Genomic DNA, 21,537 nt, shown 5'->3' on the forward strand with positions numbered 1-21,537 from the left:
AATCAGATTATAGAAAATTAGAAAATTTTACTTGAAGAAAAAGATTTAAAACTGATTGCATTACAAAATCTATCTAATGAGCTTCCAAAATAGAGAACTAAAATTTTCTTTAAGGGTTACTATTTTAATTGTAATGTCTATGGGCATAAGGCATCTCATTGTGATATAAACACTACTAGTCATGGTCAAAAGAAAATTATCAGATGTTTCAAATGTTTTCATTATGGTCACTTTGTGAATCAGTGCAAATTAAATTTAAAGCCTAGACAGGTATGGAAACCAATTGTCAAGACATTTGAAAAGTCTTTAATTGTAGAGACAACCCTATTTGCTCAAAAACTTGCAACCTGGGTATTAGATAGTGGCTACTCACATCACTTGACTAGATGTAAAAGTAAATTCAAAACCTTATAAGATTTTGATCAAGGATTTTTTCACTTTGGTGATAACTTAGGAGCTTATATAATAGGACGAGGCTTAATAATCTTAAACAATGATAAACCTATTCATGATGTATATTTTGTAGAAGGTTTGAAACATAATCTTCTAAGTGTTAATCAAATTTGTGAAAGTGGATATTCAATCTCCTTTAATGCTAAAGGATGTTCCATCAAAAATGAAAAGAATAAGGTCATTGCTAGTGGCTTGAGGACAACTGGAAATCTCTATAATCTGATTGATTCTATAGTTAAAGAATCATCACTAATTAACACTTGTCTTATGAATCAAGTAGAAGAAAATTGGCTATGGCATAAAAGATTGGAACACCTTAGTTTTGACAATCTTGCTAGGATTAGTAAGAATAAAAAGGTTAGAGGACTACCTCAAATTAGCAAACCAGTGAACATATGTGAAGAATGTGTTAAAGGAAAACAAACAAGAGTATCTTTTAAAATAAAAAAATATCAATCTAACAGACCACTTGAACTTGCGCATACTGATTTACGTGGAGCTACTAAAACTGCATCATTAAATGGTGAAAAGTATTTTATGCTATTTGTTGATGATTATTCAAGAATGGTTTGGGTGACTTTTCTGAAACACAAGTTAGAAGCCATTGATCATTTCAAAATTTTTAGAAAAATGGTTGAAAGGGAAACTGATCTAAAGTTGAAATGTTTAAGGTCGGATAGAGGTGGAGAATTTACCTCTCAAGAATTTATTGAGTATTTTGAAAAATATGACATTAAGAGACAATATTCAACTATTCATACACCACAACAAAATGGTGTTGTGGGAGGAAAGAATGTAACAGTTAAAGAGATGGCTAGAACTATGCTGAATGAAGTCAAATTACCTGCTAACTTTTGGAAAGATGTTGTTCATATAGTTGTATACATTTAAACAAAGATCAAATAAGAGTAAGAACAACTTATACTCTATATGAATTATGGAATGGAGAAATAGCTAATGCAAAGACTTTTAAAATATTTGGCTGTAAATGCTTCATTAAAAAGAATGATAATTCTTTAGAGAATTTTAATTCAAGGTCTGATGAAGGAATTTCTCTTAGTTATTCTACACATAGTAAAGCTTTCAAATGCTACAATAAGAGATTGAGTAAGATAGTAGAAGCCATAAATGTTGTGTTTGATGAAAGCTCTTTATCTCATAATAATAATAAAGAGGATCCGAAAGAAATCTCATTTCAAAAACTAGAAACCTTACATGATGATGAAAACTTGGATAATGGTGATTCTAAAATTGTTGATGAAACTGAACAAGAAAATTGTTCAAATTCTGAAATAACAAATACTGGTATGAAAATGACAAAAAATCCATCCAGAATCATTGCTAAAAGACATCCTAAATCTCAAGTCATTAGAGATGTTGAAAAGGGAATCCTAACAAAAAGAAAAGCCAAAATAGATGAACATGCAAATATTGCTAAACAATTCTGTTTGATATTAGATTTTGAACCTAAAATAGTAACTGAAGCTTTATCAAACCCCTATTGGCTAAATGCTATGCAAGATGAAATAAATCAGATTGAGAAAAATAAAACTTGGGAACTTGTTCCTAGACCCGATGACAAGAATGTCATAGGTGGAAAATGGGTGTTTCATAATAAACTGAATGAAGATGGCAAAGTAATAAGAAATAAAGCTAGATTTCTATGTAAGGGATATGCTCAGCAGGAAGGAATTGATTTTGGTGAAACTTTTGTACCAGTTGCAAGGATGGAATCCATTAGAATTTTCCATGCATATGCTAGTTATAAAAGGTTCACTGTTTACCAAATGGATGTTAAGAAAACATTTTTGAATGGTTATCTTGAAGAGGAAGTCTATATGAAACAACTAAAAGGTTTTGAATCTTTTGACAAACTAGATTATGTGTTTTGGCTCAAAAAAGCATTATATGATCTAAAATAGGTTCCTAAAGCTTGGTATTCCAGGTTGGACAAACATTTGATTGCAAATGGATTCTCTCATGGAAGTGCAAATAGTACTTTGTATATCAAAGTTATAAATGATGATATTTTAGTAGTTGAAATTTATGTGGATGACATTATCTTTGGATCTACTAATGATCAATTAGAAAAACATTTTTCTAACATCATGGAATCTTAGTTTGAAATGTCTCTTTTGGGTGTGCTCACATTCTTTCTTGGTTTGCAAGTCTCACAGCTTGAACATGGTCTTTTTCTTGCTCAAACAAAATATGGTAAAGAAATATTGAGGAAGTTTAACATGACTGATAGTAAATCAGTTAGTACTCCTATGAGAATACGTTACATGTTATTAAAATATGATGATTCATCTTCAATAAATAAAACATCATATATATCCATGATTGGAAGTCTATTATATCTCACAACATCTTGACTTGATATAATGCAACCAGTCTCTATGGTTTCTAGATTCTAGTCTGATCCTAAACAATCTCACCTTAATGTAGTGAATCAAATTCTAAAGTACATTCAAGGTACTCTTGACATTGGTTTATGGTATCCTCATAGTGATGATTTTACACTTTCTGGTTATACTAATGCAAATTGGGGTGGATCTGATGATAAGAACACTAGTGGTGCAACATTTTTCCTTGGTGATCGTTTGGTTGCTTGCCATAGCAAAAAAATAAGAATGCGTTACTTTTTCTACTTGTGAATCTAAATTTGTTGATGCTACTTCTTGTTGCACTCAACTAATTTGGATGAATTATCAGCTATTTGATTTAGGTATTCAAGTCTTAAAGCTTATCTCTATCATGTGTGATAATATGAGTGTTATTCAACTAAGTAAAAATCTAATAATGCACTCTTGTACAAAACATGTGGCTATCAAACTTCATTTTTTGCATGATAAGGTTCTTAACAAAAAATTTAAGTTGGTTCATGTTCCAACTCAAGGGCAGGTAGCAAAATTTTCACTAAAGCTCTACCTAGAGAATCTTTTGAATGGTTAAGAACTTGATTGGGAGTTTTCTCTCAATCAATGATGACATAAATAATTTCAAGTAATATTTTGTGTTAGGTTTCTGTTTCTATTCACAAAAATTTCTTCTAACTCAATCAAAAAGTAGAAATATGTTTTTGATGCAAAAATTTGTGGGAGATAAGGGAGTTAATGAATCAGATTCAGTTTTGTCATCAGATTTGTTCATCACATTCATTGATCAGCGAATATGTTCTGTCATTTTTGTCAGTGATTAGCATATCGGTTCAGTCATCAATGATCAACATATTACTTTAGTCAAATTTTTTTAGTGATCAGCATATCAGTTTAGTCACTTGTTTTAGTTCTTCAGATTATCTTTTTTGTATGGTCATAGGATCAGAACATTTGTATATTATCTTGTATATGGTAGATGGTATATAAAAAGGAGGTTCAATTGGATATAATTTTTATATCATCCTACATATATTAGATGACTATATAAAGGAGGTTAAATTTTTTCCTCAAAAATGGGGGAGGTTGTTGACTATGTTTTTCACCTCGTCTCTTATGTAAAACTTACATGTCATAACATGTAAAAATTATGTATCATAACATGTTTAAAAAATATTGTTAAATGTTGTGACATTGTGGCATTGAAACATTTTGAAAGCTTGGGTAAACAATAGTTAAAAGGCATCTTAAAAAGGCATGTGGGCTGTATGTGGCATTTATGAGGCTATGTCATAGCATGCAATATGGGAAACTTTCTTGGAAACTGTGGTGCCAAGTGTTGAGAATATGTGGCAAACTTGAAAGTTTTATCAAAAATAATTTCTTTTGTGGGTATTCAATTGCATTATGGTAAGATTATTTTGTTCAAAACAAATTTGTTGTTCTTTCATGGTGGAAAGGAATGACTATAAATTGGTGAAAAAAAACTTCAACTGTGATCCGGTTTCAAGGTGGTAATCTTGGCTGAGAATGTTAGTTTGAATCTTGCTGGTAACAAAGGGTGTAAATGTTTTTTGCTTTCTTGATTCTTATACTTCTTTGATATCTGTCTCTATGCATGTTTCTTGTGCTGAGAACAGTGGGTAGATAAAAGAAAGTAAGTGGTTTTCATGTTGAGAATGGTGGTAGATAGAAGAAATAAAAGGGTTTTTAGTCATGCTAAAATTGTTAAAGATTTTTTATTGCTTCTTAATAGGTATGTGCAAAACAAAGGTATGAATGATCTCTCTACTTCCATGTTGCATAGAAGAGTTCAAAATATATTTTGTTTCAAAATTAGTTTGACTATAATATAGTCTCTTGTTTTTGTAAAAAGCTCTTCTTCAATCACACAAATGAATGAGGGTTTTAGGAATGAATCATATCTGGCTTGATTCAGTCTCTCTTTCTTTAAGTATATATCATTGAAATTTTTTGATGACTCAGTTTAAAGGAGATGATGGGTCATTTTTTGTTGGTTTGAGAATGAAAAACATTTTCTAGTTTTGGTAGTTTGACATTTAAAGATTAAGTTCTTTTTGTTAAAGAGTAACTCAGTGATGTATGATAAAAAGAGGGCATTCTTGTATAACTGCCCTGAACTGGTTCAGTTTATTTGAAAAATAATTCTTTATATTTTTTACTTGTACGAAATCACTTCTCTATTTAAGAGAATGCTGAAACTTGTAAAAACACATTCAGTGTGTTTAAAGAAAAGACACAAAAAGTATTGAAAAAGTTTTAAAGGTGATCTGAAAGATTTATTATAAATTTTCTTACATGTATAGGTCTATAAAATATAGTTATATGTGTATGTAAGATTGTAATTCAAATCCAAGAGAGAGATAAAGAGGGTTGTAGCCCTAAGGAGTTGTAGCCGTTGATTGTAAAAGAGTTGAAACTCAATAAAATTATTGGTTCATGGAGTGGTTTTTCTCCCAATGACAAAACCATAAGGATTTTTGAGGGTTTCCCACTCAGCACAAATCTCGTGTCTCTATCTTTTGTGAGTTATTATCTTCTTACTCTATCATGTTGAATATTGATTGTTGAGAGTAAATTTTATGCATTCAATTTTATGAAATGTTAAATTGAAATTTGTCAGTTATTTAAATTAAAAGAATTGGTTCTTATTCACCCCCCTCTCAGAACCTCAATTACTTCTAACAAAAAAAACTAAACTAATATTTTAAAAAATTAAAATAATTTTAAAACTAAAATCTATATCAATTTAAAAATCAAAAGTTAAATAAATAGAAATCACAACATGAGTAATGGATCACAATTAATTATTTTAAAATTAAATAAAAAAAGAAAAAAAAAGTTAAGTGTGGAGATGACAATTAATAAATTTCAAAACAAAAGTTAAAAGTTGAGTGAGATAGAAACTAGCTAATAAATAATTAAAGGGAATGATTTGCAATTTTTTGACCAAACTAACAACTTTTCTGACCAACTAACAACTCTTTTTAGTAAAGTGACAACTTTTTCGATGCACTGACATGACAAAACTAACAACTTTTTTCAGTAAAGTGACAACTTTTCCGACGAGCTAACATGACAACTTTTTCGACGAACTAACAATTTTTTCATCAAAATTTCAATTTCCATTAACATAGTTTCCACAAATAGTCTATCGACTAAAATATGTTATTAAGAAACAAAAAATGATTTCATTCTATTTTATAGGAAACTCCCTTCCATAAATCCCTCTATTAAAAATTCATAAACCATGCATGGCACTAAATGTGGGGATGCATGAAGATACTATAATAACTTAGGCCCTGTTTGGTTGGGGAAGATGAATTTTCCTCATAACCAGGTTATCTGATAACCAAGTTTTCGAAAACCTGGTTATGTATTTTAGGAAGATAGTTGGACCATTTGGTTGACACGGAAGATGAATTTTCAAATCCATATTCTGCGTTTGGTTGCCAATTTAGAAACTGGAATTGGAACAGAATATGACTAGGAATATCTTTTTGTTGCGTTTGGTTGTTCATTTTCTAATTGGAATTGGAATTTGATGTAAATTTTTTTAATCTTATTTAATTAGTGAAACACAAGGATTAGAATGAGTAAAGTATTAATATTCATGATTTAATTTATTTATAATTAGACTACATTATTATTATTATTTATTCTTGAATATTCACAGTTTTATTTTGTTAGTCAATAATAAATAAAATGATTATTATTATTTATTTTAATTCTATTTATTAGCAAAGAAAAGTAAAAAATAATCATACATGCAATCATTTGTACGAAGTTATTTTTTGTCCCATTGTTGGAAATTGTGATCATATATATTATATATTTTTGAAAAATTGTGTAAGACAAATTTATCATCGAATTGAATTTATTGTCAAGTTCATCCGAACTTCATAATTGTTGAACTCGAATTGAAACTTGAACCTTGTGACTTAGCCGCTAAATATGTGTGTTTGTGTCCTCTCTCTATCCCTCCCTATGTTTGTGTTCATCCACGTGATTTGGCAGAAGGATTGGACACAATAAATGTTGTTTATGCAGATGAATTATTGCCTACACTATATGAGAATTCTTGCATCTCTGAAGACTAGTTGCCGACACAGAGAGGGATTGTGAGGCGTGTTGTGGCTCTTGGTCGGTATCTTCAGAATCCATTGGCCATGGTTGCAACATTATATAGTCTTGGCAAAGAAATATTATCATTGAAGCTTCATTCACTGGAACATTTCCTTACTCCAGATGAAAAGTATGAAGCTGTTGAGTAGGTAATAGTTACAACAACCAACTGTAGAGGCTATGAAGCCACTTGTCTTTATAAATGCTATTGGTTTTTTGATGGGTTAGAGGGAATAGACAAGCAACATCCAAAAACCATGTTATGGATCCATTGGATGATACTAGAATTCATCCAAAGTCATATGAATTTGCCAAGAAAATGGCTAAGGACATATATTGTGAAGAAGCTGGACATGATATAGATGATATGGATGAGGAAACACAAGAAATGGTTGTTGAGCATGTCAAAAATATCCTGATCTGTTAAATGCCCTTGATATTGATGAATATGCTAGAAGTGTGGAGCAATGGACATCCAATAAAAAGCAGGAAACCCTTGCTGACATAAAGAGTGAATTGTTACATGGATTTCAGGATTTGAGATCACCATATAAAGAGCCATCACAGGATGAGGAATTTTATCTACTGACTGGAGAAAATGAAGAGACCCTGTTAATGGAAAAAATTGTCCCCGCAGAGTCCAAAATCATCGTATAATTTGTGATCTGGAATCAAGCTTGACATGAATAATATTGAAAGAGGAGCTTTCTGATGATCTAGATATAGCTCCTTTAGAAAAAATTGCAGAAGGCAGCATCCTTACCTGTTGGGTGAAAACTATGACAAAAGTGAAGTACCTAGTTGAGTTAACTTGCAAAGAGAGTTAACTAAAGAATTATAACTATCAGGGTGCATAGGATAAGGATAAGGAGGTTAAGGATCCATATTTTGCAGAAGAGGATTCCATTTTACGAAGTGAACAAGAGAATGAAACCATTAAGTTCCTAACAGATAAAGAGCCAGGGGAGAGTATTATCCGTCCATGCTTGAAAGGGCCTACTCACTTGATTCTAACACTGAACATTTTCAATGGAGTTTATGCACACAAGGATATTGTGGAGGGAGGAAAAGACCAAAAGGATTTTGCTAGCTATCTTCGACTTGGAAAATACTTTCAATTGGGGAGGAGACATTTGAAGATCTTGATGAGGTCATAGACAGATATATATTCAAGAGAGGATAAGATATTTCAGTATTTCGTTCTACTGTTTGGTGAGTCATAAAACACACATCAACAGACACCTTTCTACAGATGCAGGAACACACAAGCTCCTCTCTCTCTCTCTCACTCTCTCCCTCTGTCCCTCCGTCCCCCCTTCTTATCCCGCACTCTCTGCCCCTCTATGTATCTCTCCCTTTTAATAAATTTATTAAGTTAGTTAATTATTCAACAAAATATGCAACTAAATTTTACGTGAAATATTATATAGGAAAAAATATACCATTTTACATTCACATACATTAAACATTTGATGAGAACTTTAACAAGAAAAATGATGCTTTGTTAATAATTGCTCTTAAAAAATGTGGAATTTTGGCAACATAGATTTTACATGCAATTTTAAAAAAAAGATCATGAAAATCATTAATCATATAAATCATATTTTAACATCATGAAATTCTAATAATGAATTTCACATAATTACTACAATATGAAAACTTTCTAACTTGATAGAACAATATCCATGATTTGATGGTGGTGTGAAAACACACCATTAAACACGAAAACACTGAGAAATCCACGATGTATGCCTTTATGCCCCACATTCGACGACACACCGGTACATACGAAAACAATGAAAAATCCACGATGTATGCCCTTATGCCCCACATTCGACGGCAACCCTCTCATGCTGCTCAATCTTCCCATTACTGTTTGTGTTGTTAGATGGTCAATCCTGCATATATGAACTAAACATGCTTGAAAAATTAAAACTTGATTATTTTTTTAATGGAATACACCAAGGAGTGGCATCAGAAATATTGATCGTTTACAAACACAGTAAACAATCATCCGATAGCTCATTTTTTATCAGCATGTGTGGTCTTGCAATATTACCAAATCAAGAGCAATAAAAAAATACAAGAGAAAGACACTTTATCAATACCGTTGACAATCTTGTCAAGAAGCACGTACATAGGAAACCAAACTGTGGAAAAAAAAAAAAGAAATTTAAAAAATATCCAAGCAAATTAGGAATATACATATAACATGGGACATAATCATGACTGTACAATCATCTGCCAAAAATCCTCAATACTTTTGATAATCTTGTCAACGAAAATATACATAGGAAATCAAATAGGGACAAAAAGACAAAAAAATAAAAACATATGCAAGAAAATTAGGACTATAGATATAACATAGGACAGAATCATGAACTATACAATCATCTAGCAAATCACATTTCTATATGCTTTCAAGTTCTACAATTGAGCATTCATCATTTGCCACTCCTTGTGTATTCCACGTATGTATGGTTCAAATATAACTCTAATTAACAATGCAATGAACAACTATACCAAACGTTTACGAGATCATAAACTACGTGTTGTGAGAGATCAATGCAGTACCATTAAACAAAGCCAACTAACCCTTTGGAATTATTTCACATGCCAATCATGTGAATGCCAATGAAATGAACAACTAAACTATGTACTGACCAATGCCAATCATGTCAATGAAATGAATGACTAAACTATGCATATATCAAGTATGTATACATACGTACATACATGCGTGAACATACATATGCACAGACATACATATATACGCACATACATACATACATACACATGTACATACATGTGTACATACATACGCACCTACATACATACATACGCACATACATACACACATACATACATACATGCTTAGCAAAATAGAAAAAAAGTGCTCAGTAATGATTTCCAATATAGTGTTGTGACAGATCAATGCAATACCATTACACAAAGCCAATTAACCATCTGGAATGACTTCACATGCCAATCGTGCGAATGCCAATGAAATGAACAACTATCCTGCGTATTGACCAATGCCAATCATGTCAATAAAATGGATGACTTAAACTATGCATAGATCAAGTTTGTATACATACGTACATACATGTGTGTACATACATATGCACATACATACATGCATACGTACATACATGTGTGTACATACATACATACGCATATACATACATACATGCTTAGCAAAATAGTAAAAATGTGCTCAGTAATGAGTTCCAGTATAGTGTTGTGAGAGATCAATGCAATGCATAGATCAAGTATGTATACATGCATACATACATGTGTGTACATACATATGCACATAATACATACATATGTACGTACATACATACATGTGTGTACATACATATTGTTTGTTTCAAATCTGTTTAGCAAAATAGTCAATATGTGCTCACTAATGAATTCCAATATAGTGCTATGACAGATCAATACCACTGAAATGGACAACTAAACTTTGTAACAGTTTCTTGCCAGTAATGAGTTCTAGTATAGTGCTGTGAGAGATGAATGCAATACCATATAAATAGAGCCAATTCATAAGCTATGTATAGATCAATCGCAATCATGGCTTTTATCTAGACATAATCAATATGTGCTCAATATGTGCTCAATAATAAAATTTACAAGTATATCACTAGCTTTTATCTATACATAGCTGACCTATACATAGTTTATCATGGTTCTATTTCTATCTGCTATTTTCTTAGCATAGTCAATAGATGTGGTAACTATTTGTTTCAAATCTATTTAGCAAAATAGTCAATATGTGCTCACTAATAAATTCTAGTATGGTGCTATGAGAGATCAATACCAGTGAAATGAACAATTAAACTTTGTAACAGTGTCTGGCTATTTGTGTCAAATCTGTTTAGCAAAATAGTCAATATGTACTCAATAATGAATTCCAGTATGTGCTCACATGATTACTTGTATATATCATAATGCCAATCATAATAGCAAAACATGGCAATTATGCTTTTATCTATACATAGTTGACCTATACATAGTTTATCATGGTTCAAATCTGTTTAGCAAAACAGTCCAATATATGCTGTAACAGTTTGTTTAGAATCCGTTTAACAAAATAGTAAATATATGCTCACTAATGACTTCCAGTATAGTGTTGTGAGAGATCAATGCAATACCATTAATCAAAGTGAATCATGCCAATGAAATGAACAACTAAACTATGGATATATCAAGTATGTATAGATCCATGTAAAATCATTCAACATACTTATGATGTCATAAACTATGTACAGATCAATGCAATACCATTAAATGCAGTCAACTCATAAACTATGTATGGATACATGGAAGATCAATGGCAATCATGGCTTTTATCTATACATAGTTGACATATACATAGTTTATCATGGTTCAAATTTATTTAGCAAAACAATCCAATACATGTTGTAATAGTTTGTTTAGAATCTATTTAACAAAATAGTAAATATATGCTCACTAATGACTCCCAGTATAGTATTGTGAGAGATCAATGCAATACCATTAATCAAAGTGAATCATGCCAATGAAATGAACAACTAAAGTATGGATATATCAAGTATGTATAGATCCATGCAAAATCACTCAACATACTTATGACATCATAAACTATGTACAAATCAATGCAATACCATTAAACACAGCCAACTCATAAACTATGTATGGATACATGGAAGATCAATGACAATCATGGCTTTTATCTATACATAGTTGACATATACATAATTTATCATGGTTCAAATCTGTTTAGCAAAACAGTCCAATACATGCTGTAACAGTTTGTTTAGAATTTGTTTAACAAAATAGTAAATATATGCTCACTAATGACTTCCAGTATAGTGTTGTGAGAGATCAATGCAATACCATTAATCAAAGTGAATCATGCCAATGAAATGAACAACTAAACTATGGATATATCAAGTATGTATAGATCGATGCAAAATCACTCAACATACTTATGACGTCATAAACTATGTACAAATCAATGCAATACCATTAAACGCAGCCAACTCATAAACTATGTATGGATACATGGAAGATCAATGACAATCATGGCTTTTATCTATACATAGTTGACATATACATAATTTATCATGGTTCAAATCTATTTAGCAAAACAATCCAATACATGCTGTAACAGTTTGTTTAGAATTTGTTTAACAAAATAGTAAATATATGCTCACTAATGACTTCCAGTATAGTGCTATGAGAGATCAATGCAATACCATTAATCAAAGTGAATCATGCCAATGAAATGAACAACTAAACTATGGATATATCAAGTATGTATAGATCCATGCAAAATCATTCAACATACTTATGACGTCATAAACTATGTACAAATCAATGCAATACAATTAAACACAGCCAACACATAAACTATGTATGGATACATGGAAGATCAATGACAATCATGGGTTTTATCTATACATAATTTATCATGGTTCAAATTTGTTTAGCAAAACAGTCCAATACATGCTGTAACAATTTGTTTAGAATCTGTTTAACAAAATAGTAAATATATGCTCACTAATGACTTCCAGTATAGTGTTGTGAGAGATCACTAATTAAATAGTCAAAATGTGCTCAATAATGAGTTCCAATATAGTGATGTGAGATTAATATAGTTTTAGTTTAGTGCTATTAGAGATTAATGCAAAACCATTGAATAGAGTAATCATGCAGCATAAGTCATTGCAATCCAGTCAGTAGCTGAAATAGCTAAATGGTACCAAATGTCATTGCAATCCACTCCACTCTCTCCACCTCATCCATCATCAAGAACCCTTTGCCTCTTTCACGTTGAAGCACGAAGGTATCATGTGCTTTCACGAAAATTGCTTGACTCGGTTCAGGGATAGCTTTGAGAGCAATATATGCAGCAGTCAAAATATTATCATCTTCAGATTTATCCACTTTTACAATCTGAGGCTTAATGAGGCCATCTTTCAGTTCCTTCATAGTTTTTCATATCACATCCAATGATGCAGCCAAAGATGTCTTCTTCCTCTTTCCCCTCCTTGATGATGATGGTGGAGGAGTCCCTCTAGCACTTGCACTCGACTGATTGGAATGATATAACTCTTCATCAATATCTGGTTGGCTGTCAAGAGGTGTACCACAATTGGTATCATCCTCATCAAGCACATTAAATGCATCGTTCATAGGGTGCCCTTCTTCAGCATCAAGGGGTGTTGTAGATGCGGACCCTTCAGCAATGTCATTACCAACAATTACAGCCAACTCATTGAAATATTGGAAAGGTGACCTCTTATACATTTTTGCATTTTTGAATTCTCTCCTCTACATATAAGCATTAATAGATGGATTAGGTTGTAAGTTTTTCATTATTAAAATAAGAAGGAAAAATTTCTTCAATGAAAAGAGTACAAAGATGATCCTACCTTCAAAAGGTCATCCCACACTGAATCCTCAGCATCCACAGTTTGAGTTTCTTCATTCCAAGCTAACCCACTTGTATTTTTCAAGTCCTTCATTACTGTATATCCTACTTTTCATGTTTTTAGCTTATTCTTAAAATGATCTCGTGACAGATTCGAGTTCATCGCTGAATTGAATGTCCTCTCTATCGCAGTCCATGCCTCTTTTTTAAACCCACCTTCACCTTTCCGTCCGAGATGGACTTGTTCAAGGAGCAAGTCTAAAAACTTGCATTCCATCGATTTTGTCCACATTTTCTTCTTTGAAGAAGAAGATTTGTTGCTCACAGCGAGGGATCCATCTATATCACTCAAAGTAATGGGAGAACACATCTGTTTCACATGATCAGATCCGTCCATGCTCATCATGAGCTCGGTATATGCCATTGTGTACTCCTTCCTGTATTTCATTTAAATTTGAAATAGAAAATCTTTAACTATCAATTTGTAATACGTCATAATGGAACAAGGCTAACATATTGAATAGGTAAACGTATTATGATTTAAAGTAATCATACGACTGAAATTGAAAGTTATTGCTCTTTAAATTTAAATAGAATGCAGCAAGCAGTAACATCAGAAAAATAGGATTTTCAACAAATTCGTTGTTCTCTTCTTACTAGTGGGCTTATGATTTTCATCATTTGGTACTCCTTGCTGTATTTCATTTAAAATTGAAGATGATAAACTTTAAATATCTTTTTTTAATACATCCTAATGCAATGAGGCTAACATTTAATAAACTTGAAAGAATTTAACTGAAGATGATACACATTTTAAGCAATAATTGATGATAACACATCAACATCAAAAAAACTACCAGTAAGACAAAATGGTGATATCAATGGCAAGTAAATAGTCATGAGCCCCATTATGAAGCATGTTATTGTACTTTCTCAATGCAAAGATGTATAATAATTGTGCTTTCTTGCATTTAAATCAATGTAATCTATATTTCAAGTTGAATTGTGTATTGCAGATATGATCAACAATTTTTGTACATAATGTAGGTGTGAAATTGAAAGTTAATATTCTTTTTATTTAATTAGAATGTAGCAAAGACTGATATCAGAATAACGAAATCAAACACCATCATTGTATATGCATACATCAATTTAATCATATAAAGCACATTGCCTTCTAATAAATCATTTATTCTCGAGATCTATAATCTTCCCACATCCTATTTGCTATATCTTCTCGAAATTGGGCCCACTCATTTCTATCCTCCTGAGACAACCCATATGTCTCAAGTAGTGGCACCTCTATCCCATCACGATCATCTTCCTCTTCAATAGCTTCTTCCGATGGAAGGCCATCCTCTATCGTAATGAAATTGTGAAGTATGCAACATGCTAAAACAATATAGGATTGTGTCATGATATCATAAGACGTTGCATGTCTTAAGATTGGAAAACGCTGCTTCAGAATACCAAATGTACGTTCTACTGCATTTCTAAGAGAGGAGTGTCGATGGTTGAACAACTCATGTGCAAAGTTTATTGGGTTTTCTCTTGACCACTCTTTCAAGTGGTAGCATGTACACCGATAAGGAGCGAGAAATCCAGGTGCATTTGGATATCCAACATCCACGAGATAATATTTTCCTATATAAAGAAAGTATATTGTCAATACTTGAACCATTTAGCATAACCTTGAGTATATTAAAATGTGATTTGGCTTACTAGGGGGAACTACAAGTGGATCTGATCTGGATAGAGCTGAGGCTAGAACACGGCTATTTGCAGTAGAGCCTTCCCAACCAGCAAGGCAATACTGAAACTTACAATCAAAGGAGCAGACACCCATAACATTTTGCGATAGGTTCCATTTTCTATCATGATATTTACCCTGTATGTCGACATCAACTTGCACTGGAATATGGGTACCGTCGATGGCTCCAATGCAATCCTGTGGGATATGATACACTGATCAAATGTATGCTCAAGTAATAATAAGATAAGGACAAAATTCTAGACAATAAACTTGTAATAATGTGTGATTTACCTTGAAGAATGGTTCAAAACGATCCTTCCCACTAATTTCAGGAGGAGTGCCTGGACTAGGTGGTATGAAGTAATCTCTGTGAAGGGCTAAGATAGCCATCAAAACCTTGTGGAAGTACCGACTGACTGTCTCTCCTGAGTGCCCAAAGTTATGGGCAATCTTGCGGTTCCTTAGATTGTGCCCAAGGGTGTGGAGGAACATCACTAGTTGTTCCTCTAACTTCAAGTGGATCGTATCTCTCAAGCTTCCTTTCAGCCTCAGAATACAAGCTAGAGAAAAGAAGGCTGCCCTACTCATCCGAATCTGATCATGACAATCCACCTCATTCGAATGAATAATGTCTCTACAAAATAAATTTCCTTTTCTTATTCGTTTACCCATTTGACTACCTTCTCGGGCTACCAGTACTTTGGCTATGCCAACAAAAGCAAAAAGAATTGTGAGAATGCGGGTGTATGTGGTCTTCCTAACTATGCTTCCTTGGACCTCTATACTCTCCATAGGATCCATTAGTGACCTGAAATGTGGACAATTTAAACACTATCAGTTATGAAATATCAACTATCACCTATTGAGATACAACATGATTATTTGCTAGCCTCATTGCATTAAGAAGTCAATTATTTATTCAAATACAACAAGGAGTACCAACTACCGAGGATCATAAGCCCATAAAGAACAAATTACAATGTGTCATTATACTCCATGTAATCTATCTATACCAATGAAAGCATAATATTGATTCCATTTGTCTATATGTATACACACATGTATGTATATATGTATGTGTACACACATGTATGTATGCATGTATGTACGTACACACACACACACGTATGTATGTATGCATGTACGTACGTACACACACATGTATGTATGTGTGTATGTACACACACACACACATGAATGTATGTATGTATGTATGCATGTATGTACGTACACACACACACATGTATGCATGCATGTACGTAGACACACACATGTATGTATGCATGCATGTACCTACACACACAAGTATGTATGTGTGTACGTACATACACACACATGTATGTATGTACACATACACATGTACAAACTATAACTTGAATTTGGGCTTTTATGAATGTGTTTTAATAAATCGTCGGGTCCGCTAAAATTGAGGCTCGTCTTTTAGAAGATGAAAAGTAACATAGTTGGCAATATGAATAGAGTTTCTTTCTGCATTGATCTATACATAGTTTGAAATCATGGCTTTTATCTATACATAGTTTATGACCTCATAAGTATGTTGAATGATTTTGCATGGATCAATACATACTTGATATATCCATAGTTTAGTTGTTCATTTCATTGGCATGATTCACTTTGATTAATGGTATTGCATTGATCTCTCACATCACTATACTGGAACTCATTGGACTATTTTGCTAAACAGATTTGAACCATGATAAACTATGTATAGGTCAACTATGTATAGATAAAAGCATGATTGCCATGTTTTGCTATTATGATTGGCACTATAATATATACAGGTAATCACATGATCACATACTGGAATTCATTATTGAGCACATATTGAGCACATATTGATTATGTATAGATAAAAGCCATGATTGCCATTGATCTATACATAGTTTATGATTTGGTTCTATTTAATGGTATTGCATTCATCTCTCACAGCAGTACACTAGAACTCATTACTGGCAAGAAACTGTTACAAAGTTTAGTTGTTCATTTCACTGGTATTGATCTCTCACAACACTATACTGAAAGTCATTAGTGAGCATATATTGACTATTTTGTCAAACAGATTCTAAACAAACTGTTACAGCATATATTGGATTATTTTGCTAAACATATTTGAACCATGATAAACTACGTATAGGTCAACTATGTATAGATAAAAGCCATGATTGCCATGTTTTGCTTGATTGGCACTATGATATATACAGGTAATCACATGAGCACACACTAGAATTCATTATTAAGCACATATTGAGCACATATTGATTATGTATAGATAAAAGCCATGATTGACATTGATCTATACATAGTTGATTCATACATAGTTTATGACTTGACTCTATTTAATGGTATTGCATTCATCTCTCACAGCAGTATACTAGAACTCATTACTGGCAAGAAACAGTTAGAAAGCTTAGTTATTCATTTCACTGGTATTGATCTCTCACAGCACTATACTGGAATTTCTTAGTGAGCACAAGTTTATGACTTGGCTCTATTTAATGGTATTTCATTCATCTCTCACAACAACATACTAGAACTCATTACTGGCAATAAATTGTTACAAAGTTTGGTTGTTCATTTCACTGGTATTGATCTCTCACAGCACTATAGTGGAATTTATTAGTGAGCACATATTGACTATTTTGCTAAACAGATTTAAAACAAACACCCAGAAACTGTTACAAAGTTTAATTTTTCATTTCACCGGTATTGATCTCTCACAGCACTATACTCGAATTTATTAGTGAGCACATATTGACTATTTTAAAAACAGATTTGAAACAAACAGTTACCACATATATTGACTATTTTAAAAACAGATTTGAAACAAACAGTTACGTTTGAATGAACCCAAAAAACTTAAAAAAATCCAGTATGCAAAGGTGGGTGTGAGAGGAGAATCATTTACTGCCGCCGCTGTTCAAAGTGGAGAAGAGAAATCGCAGAAAATGCCACAGCCACACGCCACGGCCACATGAAACCACGGCCACAGAAAACCCACAAACCAGAAACTCTCGCAAACCACGGCCACAGAAAACCCACAAGCCCAACAAACGCAGCAAACCAAAAACCCTCGCCTTCGCACAACAGAGCACGAAAACAATACAACTTTCGTCTTCCAAAAAACCCAATTTGTTCTTCCAAAAACCTAGGCCTCGTTTGGTTGGGGAAGATGATTTTTTGACATAACCAGGTTATCTTATAACCAGGTTTTTGAAAACCTGGTTTTGTGGTTTGGAAAGCCAATGGTCCGTTTGGTTGACACGGAAGATGAATATACTGTGGACTCCACAATATTATTAAAAAAACTGTCATAAAATTCAAAACCTGGTTTTAATTTCGAATTCCACCTTTTTGTTGGAAGAAACTTCTTCCAATTTTTGACCAAAATTGGAAGATGAAATTGAAAACCGGGTTATAATTTTAACCAACCAAACACCAAAGTTTTTTTGCAAAACCTGGTTTTGTCTCTGATAACCCGGTTTTGGCCCTCATCTTCCAGCAACCAAACGGGGCCCTAAGGCGGATTCGGCGGACCCGACGATTTATTCAAACACATTCATAAAAAGTTTTCATTTCAACTTCCACCTATTTCTTGGAAGAAATTTCTTCCAATTTTCGAGCGAAATTGGCAGACGAAACCCAAAACCGGGTTATGCGTTTGATGAGCCAAACGCCACCGTTTTCTTCCATAACCCAATTTTGGCGCTGAAAACCCTATTCCGCGCCCGGTATTCCCGTAACCAAACAGGGCCTTAGAGCTAAGCAATGTCTGGACTCGAACTTTGGTATCCGTGATGATTGAACGAGGAGTTGAGCATTAGTTCCCTCCAAAGACGCCCCAATATCGGCAATAAATCTGAAGGCGCGACTCATCTATTATACAAAAAGAAGACGAAAGTGATTAAAACAATGAATTTCTTACACAGCCTACTTGCATGCTTAAAGATATCCGTCCTCTCAAGAGTAATATTGTACACATTTTAACATTATCACCACTTCTCCAGTAAACGAGGTGATTCATATATCGGTGTGTAGAATGTCTCAGTTTTTGTGAATCACCTATGTCATTCTATCCCCGTCAAAAGTTTTATAGCTTTAAAGCCACTGGAAGCTGTCAGAGAGTTTTAGAAGGATCCTTTTACCCAATATAAATGGAGCTTCTCTCTTGTAGATTTTATTTGTTGGCTAGTGTTGCCACAAAAAAGGAAACAAGTTTTTGTTTTGTTTCTTTTCCTGTGAATAGCCAGTGAGTTTAGTGAAAGTGGTGAGGAGAATCAAGGTTTGACATAAAGTGCTACACTTATTTAATAGAATTGCATGCAAATAAAAATAATCAAAGGACAGAGAGTGTTACTCAACAGATTTGAGCAAAAGTTTTGATGAAATTGCAGATGACAACACAACGATCAATTTATTCATTTTTGACAAAAATAGGACGCGATAATAAATGAGCTCCAAACATAACAATGGGAGATGGCGTTGTACTCTTGTCTGGCATTGCCATATTTACATTTATCTATTATTAAAATGATCAAAGGTGTATAATATGGAACTCTTCATTGAAAATGCACACAAATTTAACATTGATTGGAGATGAAGAAAATCAAACAGACTTTGCCTCCCTCGGAGGATGTTCATGTTGCTCAGATTGATATCACAACACATTACATTTCTCACCATTCTCATCAATTCCTTCAGTTGTAGTGCTCTTATAAAATAAATTGGGGTACTCTGGCGAGGATCTGAAGGCTCACATCGTTGGGAAGACCAGGAATGAGATCCCCCTCCATAGTTGACAAATTTTTCTTTGAGAATGCGATTCTTTTCACAATTGAGGAGAATGAATTCGTGGAGAAAGTGGACATAGATCAAATTGTGGGCCACCCTTAAACATCACACATTAAGGAGAAAATTAAGTTTGGAAAAAATAACTCAATTTTGACTATTTAACACTTTTAGTGTTAGAATGAAGCTTAGTGTAAAATTATTGGAATGGAGCTTTTATGTAATTTTAAAAAAAAATCAAACTTCCATTAGTTACTAAAAATAAATATTTTTAATTTTATGACATATATGGAGAATTTATTAAAAATTATGTATTTTATTTAGTATTAGAAATCGAATTTTATGATTCTTATATATTTATTAGTAAGTTTCTAAATTATATTTCATATATAATTTTTTTAATGTTTTAAATTAAATTTGAAGTTTGAGTATGTTTGTTAACTTTAATATGTTTTGATATTATATAAACGTCCAATATAATTGAAAGATTTATTGCTATTATTTTAAATAACTATTATGAAAATTTTATTAAGTTTCTAAATTAAATTTGATTTGTTTATATTTTTTAATATTAGAATTTTTCTCTTTATACTTCAATGTAACTGCCTTTTTTAATTTTTTTTTTCAAAATATTTTTTTATTTTGTAACATATGATAGAATAAATTAATAGAGAAAAGAATAATTTTGAAGAATGAATTAAAATTCTAAATATTCGTAGTGCCAACTTACATTGTAATTTTGTTTTATCTTGATATTGTAACAAGATTCTCTTTACCATTTCTACTGAGTTAGAATTTTATGATTGCATGTCACCAAGTTGTTCCTTTGTTAAAGATTATACTAGCCTTTGTTAACAAACTAGCAGTTGCATGTTTATGTACATGCAACAAATGGTCAATAGGAGTGTATTCTTTTATTCTTATTGATTTTGAGTGGCTTGTATATGTGGAGGGCAACATCTTTTTGTAACACCCTTGATGACAATGTGCTTTCTTTAACAAGTTATTTAGTATACAATGTTATTGAAGCTTTTTAAATCTGTTTATGTTAAAATTTTGTTTTCCCCTCATCCACCCATATAGGCTTGTAAATATTTATAATTACCTTTTATTAGACCCTATTGTTCTTATAGAACTCTCTCTACTAAAATCTAATGATCTATATTTTTATGGTTAGAGAAAACCGATCCATTGCAAAAATGCTTAATAAATTTGAGTGGAAAACTATGACTTGGATATCATGTTAAAGTTTCAGCTACTCTTAAAAAGAGCCACATGACTAAAATTGTAATAAAAAAAACTATCAACACTAATCAATTAATAATGAAGCTAATTGGATGATTTAATTAAGATATACCTTACTAAAGAGTTAAAGAGATTGTAATTGTTCTTATTCACAATGAATAAGAAATCTATAAAAAAAATTGTAATTCATTTTATTACAATAATATTTCACTAATTTTTAAGAAGATAACCATACCTAAATTCAAGAATATAAAAGCATAAGTATAGAGAAGAGTAGAAATTTACTTCAATATGTAAGACTACTACCAAAAAAAAAGTATTAAATATAATAC

The sequence above is a fragment of the Cupressus sempervirens genome, chromosome 1 (genome assembly GCF_028749045.1).
Source record: "Cupressus sempervirens isolate cs-2001-9-10 chromosome 1, ASM2874904v1, whole genome shotgun sequence".
Classification (NCBI taxonomy): Eukaryota; Viridiplantae; Streptophyta; class Pinopsida; order Cupressales; family Cupressaceae; genus Cupressus; species Cupressus sempervirens.